General features: G+C 41.6%; 1 long non-coding RNA gene across 3 annotated transcripts in view; it reads right to left on the reverse strand.

The window, feature by feature from the left end:
• Positions 1–12,860, reverse strand: part of LOC122541065 — a 341,169-nt gene that overhangs the window by 76,520 nt on the left and 251,789 nt on the right. For all 3 annotated transcript variants that reach the window (XR_006309508.1, XR_006309507.1, XR_006309509.1), the window contains one exon: positions 1,951–2,048. This is a non-coding gene — a long non-coding RNA (uncharacterized LOC122541065). The remainder of the gene's footprint in view (positions 1–1,950; positions 2,049–12,860) is intronic.

Genomic DNA, 12,860 nt, shown 5'->3' on the forward strand with positions numbered 1-12,860 from the left:
TCGATACAGCATCCCAGAATTTTGCCACAATCCCTTGCTGCTCCAGTTCGTTTTCTGATTAAAAACAAACGCACATCGTGACACTGGGGAAAAGGTCACGCAACTTCCCAGCTTGTGCCAATTTTGAGGCATTTTCTGCGTCATTAGCCTTTTCATTTTCACAAGGGAAAATGTCAACTTGAAGACAAAAATGGAATTGTCACGGCCCTCAGAAACAATGAAGTGTGGTTTTGTGTGCAAAAAAAAGCTGATTTTGGGGACGAGCGGAGACCAGCAATGATGCACTGGAAGGGATCCAAAACTGGGATTCATTCCCATGTCCTCGTGTCAGATCCAGTAGAAAGAATAAACTGTGTCTTCTAGAAATCAAAAATAAACAAACCAGTGTCAATGCACTCCATTGTTGGTTTACAGCAAAAAATACAGATTGGAACTTGTTGCTTTTTAGAGTCTATTAACCAGGCTGTTTCTGCTTGTATGAATCCAATCAGATAATGATAGGTTTAGGTTGGCTAAGAGTCGAGCACACAAATGAGGCTTAACTAAATGCCTCCTGTGAGATAGTCCATCAAGTCCGCCCCACTTTGTTGGCGACGCGACGATTTTTAGCTTCGCAAACCCTTGGGAGGTTTTAAAGAGCAAAGTTGGGAAGGGATAAAAAAAAATACTGTGGGTAATTCCACTCTCTTCACCCCTCAACCCCCAACCCCCTAGCGCCCACCCAGCAGCAACGCCTCCCCGAAATGAGTCGAAAGCATCGTATCATTCTCTGCCCCATCCACAACCAGTCAAGCTGCTCTTTGAAACGATTAAGATGGGTAGAGAGTCAGGAATCTTCGTGCCAGCTACAGGTAAATCTCGCTTCACATTTCTTCCTTCCCTCTCAACGCGCAGAGCTCATTGAAAAACATGTCTTGATTTACTGATTGATTGATTTTGTTCTTCGGTCAGCCACCATGCAGGAGTGAGGTGAGGGGGGCCTGCAGTCCCATTTTCATCTAAGATTTGCAGCCTTTGATCACTCCTAAATGCCTTTGTCCTGAGCAGCATCAGTGAACTTGTTAATTTGGCGCCGCAAGAGATTTTACTCCTAGCCCAGAAATGGTGCTGTGCTTTGTGGTTCTAACCCAGTGTGCTGACTGATAAATTGCTGCATTTCTTGTTTCAACGAATGTAATTTAACACAGAAATCATTACTAATACCATAAGGGGCTTAATTCTCATGTTAACCCACTTACTTTAATTGAGATACCATCCCCACAAAAATGACAGATATATGAGAGTGCTATGCCTCCTTTTGCTCAACAGTATCAATTTCTAGGCTGTTGCTATTAACAGTGACCAGAGGAATGGTGATGTGCAGATGCAAGTGTACATATTATGTTACATCTCTTAATCAGTATGCTTTTAGGGGGCATTAAGAGTGGCACAGTGGCTCAATGGTTGGCACTGCTGCCTCACAACACCAGGGACCCAGGTTCGATTCCTGCCTTGGGTGACTGTCTGTGTGTAGTTTCCACTTCCTCCTCGTGTCTGCCTGAATTCTATGATAGATATTCATGATATCACCACTGCAGCAAAGCATATGAAGTGAGGGTAGGTATAAAGATCTCACACTCCATGTTACCCAGGGATCACTTGAAGCGTGACACTCTATTGGAAGTATGTTGCCATGTTGTAACCTGGAAGAGTTGTTTTAGCCCAGACACTTATGTGTCTGAAGAATGTAATTTTTTTTTGCATAATAGTTAGTTGTAATAAATTGGATTCTTCAACACCATACCCAGGTTTTGTTAGGGGATATAGCATAAGCTTTGAGATCAGATTAAACACCCTGTTCTAGGCAAGCATGCAGAAACTAACACACAGTTCCATTTACAACCATCAGTGAAACCAATGAGAAACGATGCAGTGCAAGAGCAATAGTAGGAAATATTTCCTGTTACTAACCTTTCCTGGACAGCTCTGTATTTCTTCCTATCTTGAATTACATGGCTCCCAAGATTGACTTTCTGCAGATCCTCATGCTGTTGCACACAGGGAAAAGTCTAAGCAAAGATGAAAAAGTTGCAATTTTTAGAACAATTGGTTAACCAGACAGTTATAATTACTTTCTGCTTTCTCATGCTGTGTGAGTGTGCATTACACATTGCCTTTTCTCTGTGCCTCAGCAAAACATTTAAGTTCCTTAAGCCAGCTGAGGCCAAGAGTTTGCTGATGGTATAAAGATTCAACCTTCAAATTTCAAAGCTTCAATGAAACAATCTTTCCCAATGATTATGGAATTGCTAACGACCAGAGCACCAAATGATGTTTTCAGGGAGCAGGATTTTAGAATCCTCGCCCGTGTGAGGGCCATATGTTAAATATCATGCCATAAAAGGGTGGTGAGTGAAGATAAGAAAAGCTAAATGCTTTACGGTTTTAGGCAAAGATCAGGACTACATTTATCTTGTACCATACATGACACAAAGCAGAGCATAGCTGATGAAGTACATTTGAGGGATAATCACTGCCAAATATAGGAAATCAAGGCAGTCAGTTAATGCACAGTTAACTCTCAAGAACATTGATGAGATACATGATCAGTTAATGCGTTCAATGATACAGATGAAGAGTAAGTATTGACCAGGACATCGGGAAGATCCAGCATCCATTCCTTTGTATGGTGCTGTGGGATCATCTCAGAATGAAGCTGAGGGCTTGATTTGGCATCTCATCTGAAGGATGGTACCTCTGAATGTACAGTAGACAGGCAGGAGGCTGGAAGAATACAGCAAGCCAGGCAGCATTAGGAGGTGGAGAAGTTAATGTTTTGGGAGTAACCCTTCTTTAGTCCTGAAGAAAGGTTACACCCGAAACGTCGACTTCTCCTTCCCCTGATGCTACCTGGCTTGCTATATTCTTCCAGCCTCCTGCCTGTCTCCTTGGGATTCCAGCATCTGCAGTTTTCTTGTCCTTAACTTCTGAATGTACTGTAATAAACTGTCAGCCTAAACAGTTCTCTGGAATGTGGCTTGAACCCATGACTATCTGACTCGGAGATGGAAATGCTAGCTCTAAGCCAGTGCTGACGTCAGTCATAATAGGTAGCTCTGTACCAATGAAGTTATACAATGGAGACTGAAAGCGTTCTCTCAACAGACCAAACATACTTTGCTGCAGTGCTCTTTTGTATGCTGAGTCGTCAGATGCACTCAGAGGGAGGGAGTTTCCAACCGTATTGTCAGTATGTTTCACCTACAAGCTCTGTGCATCTGGCAATCTCTTGGTGGGTGAGCACTTTCCCAGGACTGCCAGATAAATAATTGTAAAAACATCACTCACTAATAATTTCTACAGCTTATTGCTGAATTACACAGCATTTACAGCACTGGAAGAGGCCATTCAGCCCAGCCGGTCCACACTGGTGTTCATGTACCACACAAGTCTCCTCTCAACCTATTTTATTTATTCCCACTAACGAATCTTTCTTTTTCCTTCTCCCCCATGTACTTGTTTAGCTTCCCTTTAAAGGTATCAATGTCATTTCCCCAATGATTCCTTGTGGTAGTGTATAGTTATGGGTGCCACCCTTTGGAAGGATATGAATGTTCAGGACAGCAAATTTAGAAAAGGGTTTCAGGAATGGTTCCAGAGGTGAGCATCTTCAGCAATGAGGAAAGATTGGAGAAGTCAGGGCGCTTTTCCTTGCTGGGAAGGCTAGAAAGAGATTCGGTAGAAGTTTTCAAAATCACAAGGGTCTGAACCGAGCAGATAGGGAGAAGCTGTTACCATTCATGAAAGGTACAAAAACAAGAAGCCACAGATTTAAAGTGGTTTGCAAACGTAGCAAATGTGACATGAGAAAATATTTTTTCACACAGCAAGGAGTTAGGGTTTGGAATGCAGTGCCTGGATATGTGGTGGAGGAAGTTTAAACTGAGGCATTCAAAAGGGCATTGGATGGTTATTTAAACATAAACAATGTTATGGGGTTATGGGAAAACGGCAGGAGAATGGCGCTAAGTCGAAAAACCCAAGAGATCGAGTATAGATACAGTGATTGAACGGTTTCCCCTGCATTGTAACAATTCTGTGATGCTAACCATCCTCTGGGTAAAGAATTTTTTCCCAATTTTGCTGTTGAATTTAATTTGATTTTGGACTGTCTAACGCACAGCGACTCATTACATAATTTTCAGACGTCTACCAGGTCACCCCTCAATCTTCTCTTTTCTGGCCGGAAGGGCTGAAGCTTCATTATGCTTTCCTAATAACTGCAATCACTTAGAATACACATTCATCTGGAAAACATCATGGATACATCCTTTGCTGCTGACATCGGTTCACACTTCAACTCTGAAGGTCCAAGTATTTAAAGGAAACACGTTTTGGAATGCTGCAGTTTTGTTTGCCTGTTTATTGCTGATTCCTGGAGGCTTCCGGGCAATCCTGGAAAATTGGCAACACAAAGAATGAAGAGTCACTTTCTTTTTCTTTGCAAATTGTTCAAACAAAGAAGAACAAAAAAAATTTACAGCCCTGGAACAGGCCCTTCGGCCCTCCAAGCCTGAGCCGATCCAAATCTACTGTCTAAACCCGTCGCCCAATTCCTAGGATCTGTATCTCTCTGCTCCCCACCTACTCATGTATCTGTCCAGGCGCATCTTAAATGATTCAACCATGCCTGCCTCTACCACCTCTGCTGGAAACACGTTCCAGGCACCTACCACCCTCTTCACCTTGAAAACATGACCTCTCATTATTGAATCCTTCACCCTGGGAAAAAGCTTATCTCTATCGACCCTGTCTATACCCTTCATGATTTTGTAGACCTCAATCAGGTCCCCCCCTCAATCTCCTTTTTTCTAATGAAAACAATGCTATAACTACTCAACCTCCTGCACATCTGCAGCAAAGGGTGATATACTTGGGGCATCTAAAGTGATCCTGAATTTATGTGTCATAAATCACCAGTGATAGCCAATAGTAAAACCTGGTAATTTACCATTATCCGATTCTTATACCCAGGACATTTCATAGATTGAAATGTTTTTTGAGCAAACATGAATCTAAAACCTGGTCACACAGGAAGCAAACCTGTATTATGAATCAATCTACCCTGGTACAGCTTCCACGGCCCATTGAATCTACTCCACCATTTAATCATGGCTGATAGCCATTTCAACTTCACTTACCCACACTCTCCCCCATACCCCTTAATTCCTTGCGAGATCAAGAATTTATCAATCTTTGCCTTGGAGACATTTAAAGTTCCGGCCTCCACTGCTCTCCATGACAATGAATTCCACAGGCCCACCACTCTCTGGCTGAAGAAATGTCTCCTCATTTCCATTCTAAATTGACCCCCTCTAATTTTGAGGCTGTGCCCACTGGTCCTAGTCTCTCCACCTAATGGAAACAACTTACCAGTTTCTGGATCAGTGGTGCTGGAAGAGCACAGCAATTCAGGCAGCATCCGACGAGCAGCAAAATCGACGTTTCGGGCAAAAGCCCTTCATCAGGAATAAAAAGGGCTTTTGCTGCTGTCGATTTTGCTGCTCGTTGGATGCTGCCTGAACTGCTGTGCTCTTCCAGCACCACTGATCCAGAATCTGGTTTCCAGCATCTGCAGTCATTGTTTTTGCAACTTACCAGTGTCCACCCTTTCTAAGCAATGCATTATCTTGTAAGTTTCTATCAGATCTCCATTCAACCTTCTAAAGTCAAATGAATACAATTCCAGGATCCTCAGCCATTCATCGCATGTTAGGCCTACCATTCCAGGGATCATCTGTGTGAATCTCTACTGGAGAGACTCATTGCTGTAATTCTAAGTACACTGTGTACTGCACATCTAGCAAGACTCAGCCCAGCTCATTTCCAAGAAGAGAGAGGTTTTTTCTGTTTGTTTGATGGGATTGAAATGATTAAAAGTTCAACTCATATGCTGGAGGAACTGCAGATAACTCTTTTCTTAATTATTATGATATTCCTGATTAAGTTTCCTTCCCGTGCTCTATTGCCACTTGAGTTCATTTTTCTCTTTCCATTTAAACTTAAAAAAAACTTCTCTTCCACAGACTGTGTTCCCCCACTTTGGTCCGGGACTTCTAATAATTTATTTTCAGATCATTTCATTAAACTCCTTTTCTCAGGAAAGGTGCTGATCATGTTAGTCTATTGAAAGTCTTGGCAGCATTTTGGAGCTTGATACACACTTCTCTCTTGAATGACTCCCCAGGAGACTCACTGAATCTGGAACGTTCTTTCCCTGAGCCCTCTGGGTAATTCCCTAGAAATTCTGGGTAAATCCCTCTCATGTTGAATTATGGTATTGCATTTTCTTTCCCTCAAGTGCCAAGTGTCAACTCCAAACCCACACATTCAACCCAGGTCTCCAAGAACTCAAATCTATGCCAAATGACATTCAATTACATATCCTAGCTTCATGATAACACTGAACTATATTTCAAAACTGCTTTTAACAGTACAGAAAAGAAAATATAGATTTGCAAGCAGGAACTGGAGTTCTCTCTCTCTCTTTTTCACTGCCAATTTCTCTAATCATCTTGAAAAACAGCAAGTGAAGAACCCAATTGATGAAACAATCATTTACTGAAGAACACAGCGATGTCTGTAAATGTTTCCACTACTGAGGATACCATTCAATAAGCCATGAGCTGGGGGAAGCAGTGGTGTCATAATATTCAAGAGTGCGTGGTAAAGGAAAAACATAGCAGGTCATGCAGCATCCGTGGAGCAGGAGAGTCGACATTTCGGGCAGGAATCCTTTATCATGATAATGTCAATGGTCTAGTTATCCAACAATCCTTCTGGGGACAGGATTTCAAATCCTGCCATGAGCGATGGTCAAATTGAAGTCAATTAAAGAATTCAGAAGTAAATTCTGCCCTAACGGCAATCACGCAAGCATTGTCAATGGTTGTAAAGGTCACCTGATTCACTAATGCCTTTTAGGGAAGGAAATCTGTCATCCTTAGTCAATCTGGCTTGAAGTCCCAAAGCCCCAATGTGGTTGACTCTAAGCTGCTCTTTGAAATGGCCGTGGTAAGTCATTCAGATCAAGGGCCAGTTAGGGCTCAGCAATAAATTCTGGCCCAGCCAGGGACACCTACATCCTATGAGTGAATAAATAAAACTGTGGTCTCAGATTATAACAACTCAAAATCTTTGAGACCGTTTAAACTGCAAAACCATTATTCTCTTGCCTGTACTAATACTCTCTTCTATATTCATTACCTCTGGTGCAGTTTGATTATAATGTTGTTTTTCCGTTAGAATTAATAGGCAATAAAATTCCTCTTCCCTTTATTCAAGAAAATCTCAGTAACTGGCTCCTTCATTTTCCATTTTAATTACTGAATGATACCTGTTTCCTGAAAATATTGGTTGTGATCGGGGGAGGGAGGTGCGGTTGTTGGAAATAGGGGGAACAAATTCTACCATTTCAGCTGTTTGTCACAATATACGCACAGCTGCAATTACCTCAGCATGTTCCGAGCTGCAACTGGATAAAGCAAATTTGTAGATAAAAGCCACAATCGTCCTCTTGACAACATGTGAAGGAAACCAAAGTAATGCCAGTTGCTCCCCCTGCAACGTTCCTGACACTAACTCTGCTTCGTGTACATGTTCATCTCTTACAGCCACATCATAGAGTCATACAACACTGAAACAGACCCTTCAGTCCAACAGGTCCATGCTGACCATGTTCCCAAAGTAAACTAGTCCAACCTGCCTGCGCTTGGCCCGTATTTTGTCAAACCTTTACTATTCATGAGCTTATGCAATTATTGCTTGAGGTCTCTCCTATACAAACTTCACTTTTAAAAAACTCTACTTCTTTGCGTTTTTTGGACTACAAGAGTTTTGAAATAATTCCAAAATAAAAATCTTATGATTATGAAATGCAAAACCCATAAAAATTATACAAGAATGTCCGCAACATAGGAGCAACTACAATATTCATGCTTCTCGCAGTCCACCAATTTGTTTTTTCAATCATGCTGTCACAAAGCTAGGCCCTTTATTTTCTAAAAGCTGTTCCTTGGTTGAAGAATACTCTGTCCATGATTTTTTCAGAGGGGCAATAAACCAGGCCGGGCTCCGATCAGTCTGGTTTGGTACATAGATGAAAAGGATTTTGTTTATATGTAAACAGATGAGACTCAGGCCAAAGTGGTCATGTTTTAGAAGTGACCTGTATAATGAAAGGAGAGTGGTCAGCTCTCTAGCTGAGCAGAGCAGTTTAATCCAGTCCAAAACTGGTTGGGAGTTCAACAGTGAGCTGTGTGAAAATAAACTCTCTCTCTCTTTTTCTAATGTCAACCTGTAAGCATGGTTTCTCAGGGGTTTTCTTGTTGGGACTGTTGTGTATATTGAGAACAGCATAATTAAGTCTGGTTTGGATAGACTGAGTCCTGTACGGGTTCTTTATTCTGTTCTTTGTGTTTCATTGTGTAATTTTGTGAATAACATTTTGTCTGTTTTAAAATCTAGTAGTCAACATTACTTCGGGTAATGTTTACTGCACACTTACCGAAACAAATTGCAAAGTTATTATCAGGGCTGCCTGCTTGAGAAAGTTTTGAGTGGTCTGGCCTAATCCATAGCAATACCTCTTTCGGTTTACTTTCAAATGAAATCTTTCTTGCAGTTTTGGTGGGTAAATTGACCATCACTGGCATAACACAAAGACAAGCGCCATTGGGTGACTGCTGTCCTATGGCTGCTCCCAGTCCAGTAACACCTACATTTTAAAAAGGTTCAGCACAAGAGAAGAACAGCATCTCATTTTCCATTTGGGGACCCTGCAGCCCTCAGTTCGTAAAATCAAGTTCCATAATTTTGTAGAGCCTGAACACCTTCCACTCTGTCCTTTCCCCAATCCCCACACCCTGTCATCACTTGAGCTGCTTTCAGCACAGTCTACTCATTTTCACTTAGTTAAGGTTTCCATTAGCAGCTTTCATTTCACCTTGGCATTCTATCATCCATCCCTTTGTCCCCCCCAACTGTCATTATTTCCCTTTCTGAGCTTCCTCTCTGCCTATCTGCTCACTCCTTTTCCCCCTGTGCCCCCATCTTCAGTTACTAGTAATTCTGAAGAAGGGTCACTGGACGCGAGACATTAACTCGGCTTTCTTTCCACAGATGCTGCCAGAGCTGCTGAGCATCTCCAGCAATTTCTGACTTTGTTTTAGATTTCCAGCATCTGCAGTTCTTTGCTTTATTACATCGTTAAAATATTCGTCTTTATTGTGAAGTTCTTCCATGGCCCTCACCGCTCCTCAACTCTGTAGTCTCCTCCAGTTCTACAACCCTCTGAGGTATCTGTGCTCCACCAATTCTGCCCTCTTGTGGTTCCCCGATCTTAATATTTCAATGGGGTCCCAGCACAAGGTTATGAAATTGATTCCTCAAACTCTCTGCCTCTTTCTACTCTTGCAGATGCTTGTTAAACTTAGTTCCCTGAGCATTATATTTGCTTGTGTGGCTCAGGGTCAATTTGGTAACACTTCTATGAAGCACAATGGGGTATTTCACTACGTTAAAAGCATAAATGCAAATTGTTCTTGCATTAAAAAGCCAGGAAATAAAGGGGCACTTTCTTAAATTCAAGGCTGCCCAGATAGGAGAGATTCAACAGGATACAACAGGATATTTTACCATTGACACTGCCCAGTAAATCAAGCTCGCTTGTTGAAAAGGTGGATAGAGAGTCTTTCACCATATCTTTGGTATGCATCACAAATATTGATATAGCCCTATACAAAGAGAAGGGGAGTATTCCCTGGTGCCCTGGTTAATAGTTATCTCTTGGATAATACATACAAAGTGGATATTCTGACTATAATCGGAGTGCTGTTTGTGAGAGCTTACTGTGTGAAATTTTTTTACTGCCTTTGTAGCTTCACAATAGTGACAACACTCTTTGAAAGAAGTACTTGATTGGTTGTAAAGTGCTTTGCGATTGGCCCAAAGTTGTAGAAGGTGCCATATAAATGCAAGTTCTTATGTTCGAATAGTGACCTGGAACAAGGCTACACTGGAGTGACTAAGGTTAAATTCTCATTTCTAAAAAAAAACTACCGTCACCAGGAGCCATCAAACAGGACGTTAGTTACAAATAGGACAGTTCACCATTTCCCTGCAGCTTTAGACTGTTGTATTCTGTTCAGTAAACTCTCCTTTTAGATGTTAGTCACCCTGATCACTTTGCTGGAGCTTGTCCACTCCATCTGCGTCTTTTCTTCTTTTTCCTCTCTTCACGTTTGTTTTTCTTTTCCTGTTTTTCTCTCTACTTATTCCATTCCTCAGTAAGACTCAATGGACCCCTGGCCTCAAGGTGGGATGCCCAGCATGAACTCTCTTCTTTACATCTTTAAGACTATACTGCTGAACTTTTACCTTTATTTCTTTATTTTTCTAATTTATACCTGAGATTTTGTACCGAAGTATCTTTATACCTAAGATGGCGCCTGGAATTAGCGACTTTGTACACTTTTCGCTGTACCCTTGTATCCCAATATTTGTGCCCATGTGATAACAAACACAACTCTAATTCTTCTAATTCTAAAGTCCACAGAAACAAAGCACTTTCCCAACATGCACCACTGCAAGCATCCAAACCTGCAGATGGCAATGCACAATGATGTCTCTTGGATAACTTTGAAAAATTGTATGGAAACAGCATGACAGGCATTTCCCATTGAGTGGACTCAGCGCCTGTTTGAAACCATTCAGTGCGAACTGAGACATTCTACCTGAATGTTACACAGGTTAAATTTCCTTTTTCTCAAATTAATTTACAGCAGTTTTGATAAAGCACATCACCAACGCTATGCTTGTTATTTTTTCATATTGCACTGATATTGCCACTGATGCAAACTGACACAAAATGCTCTCATTTTCTTCCAACTTCTTGTTCTGGTCATCTATGCTGTCTCCTCCCCACTGACGTGCTGTCTTACAGATGATGTGGTGACAGCCAGGGTTTCAACTGGATGCTTAACCAACCACTGACCAGTTGCAAACCTTGGTAATGAATTGGGAATGTCACCTTCAATGTGCAAGCATGTACATTCAAAGCAGTTGACTTTTAACAACCTTCTAAAGTCCCAATCTTCCTTTAAGTCTGGTCTCTTGTCCACCTGCCACATCCTTTGTGATAACCACTCTCAGCTGCCAAACCCTAAATTTTAGAACTCTTTCCTAATTCTCATTTGCCTCTCCTTTTGCTTTGAAAACCTTCTTTCAAATCTACTTTGACCTAATGTTCAACAAGAGAGAATCTAGCAACTGCCGCTTGACACTGAATGGGATTAATACAATTGATCTCCCACCATCCATATCCTGGAGGTTTCCATTAAAAAGAAAAAAGAACTAGACCAGCCATATAAATACTGTGGCTACAAGAGCAGGTCAGAGACTAAGAATTCTACAGTAAGTCACCCACTTCTAGTTTCCCCAAAGCATGTCTACTATCTACAAGGCACAAATCAGAAGTGTGGTGGAATACTCACCACTTGCCTGAATGTGTGCAGCTCCAACAATACTCAAATGGTTAATCACTATCTTGGACAAAGCAGCCCACTTGACTGGCACCACATCCACAAGCAACCACTCCCTCCACCACCGATGCTCGGTAGCAGCAGTGTGTGTGATCTACAAGATGCACTGCAGAAATTCACCAAAGATCCTCAGAGAGCACCTTGCAAACTCATGACCACTTCCATCTAGAAAGACAAGGGAGCAGATACATGGGAACACCACCACTTTCATGCTCGTCTCCAAGCCACTCACCATCCTGACTTGGAAATATGTCACTGTTCCTTCAATGTTGGCTGAGTCAAAATCCTGGAAGTCCCTCCCTAAGGCATTGTGGGTCAACCCACAGCACATTGGACTGCAGCACCACCAAATGATCAAGTGCAACTAGGAACGGGTAATAAATAGTGCTGGCCAGCCAGCGATGCTCACACCCTATGAGTGAATTTAAAAGACACCAGATCCACACATATGAATATAGTGCATTAATTTGATATTAAAAGAATTAATATCACTGTTTTAGTTTTATTAATATTTGTGCTTTTGTGTGACTCTCCAGAATCTTGCATCCCTTTGTATCTAAGTGTTAATGACAGAAAACAGATTAATTCCAATATAACTCTTGGTAATGCAAGTTAACTCTTTTGATGTGGCTGTTTACTGAGGCAGTGAATAGCAGCAGCTGCAGAGTTCACAATTGTTGGCCAAGAGCTGGTCAACCATGCCCTCTGAATAGGCTGACAGGACTCTGCCTGAACGCACAGCTCATTCCAGCAAAATTCAACACCCACACAGCTCAACAAGAGCTTCCTTCCCTCACTGAACTCTGGGAAATGCATCAACCAATAATAATAATGAAGTGAAAACTCAACCGTCAGGAGGGTAAGTAGGAAATTTTTTTTTTCATTTAACTCACTAATCGGATCTGGGACACCTAAAATGGCAATGAAAGTAGATTCAATTTTTTTTTGTTATGATTCTCATGGGAGAGCCATGAGCCAAAATAACCAAATTTACCAAATCTTCCCCAAATTAAGAAATGCCTAATAACATCTGATCTCATGTAAGAAATCAGAATCAACACAAACTATATATGTACTAACAGGCAATTTGGGTTTTATGCAATTGTGGGATGTGGGTGTCACTAGCTGGGCCAACATTTATCGCCTGTCCCTAGTTTAGCCTGAGAAGGTGGCGGTGAGCTGCTGTCATGAACCTTGGAAATCCATGCGTAGAAGGTAGACTCATACTATGAATGGTACTTCAAGTAAAAAAAAAAGATTAATTTCAATGAAATAGTATAA

This window comes from Chiloscyllium plagiosum, chromosome 36, assembly GCF_004010195.1.
Source record: "Chiloscyllium plagiosum isolate BGI_BamShark_2017 chromosome 36, ASM401019v2, whole genome shotgun sequence".
Lineage (NCBI taxonomy): Eukaryota > Metazoa > Chordata > Chondrichthyes > Orectolobiformes > Hemiscylliidae > Chiloscyllium > Chiloscyllium plagiosum.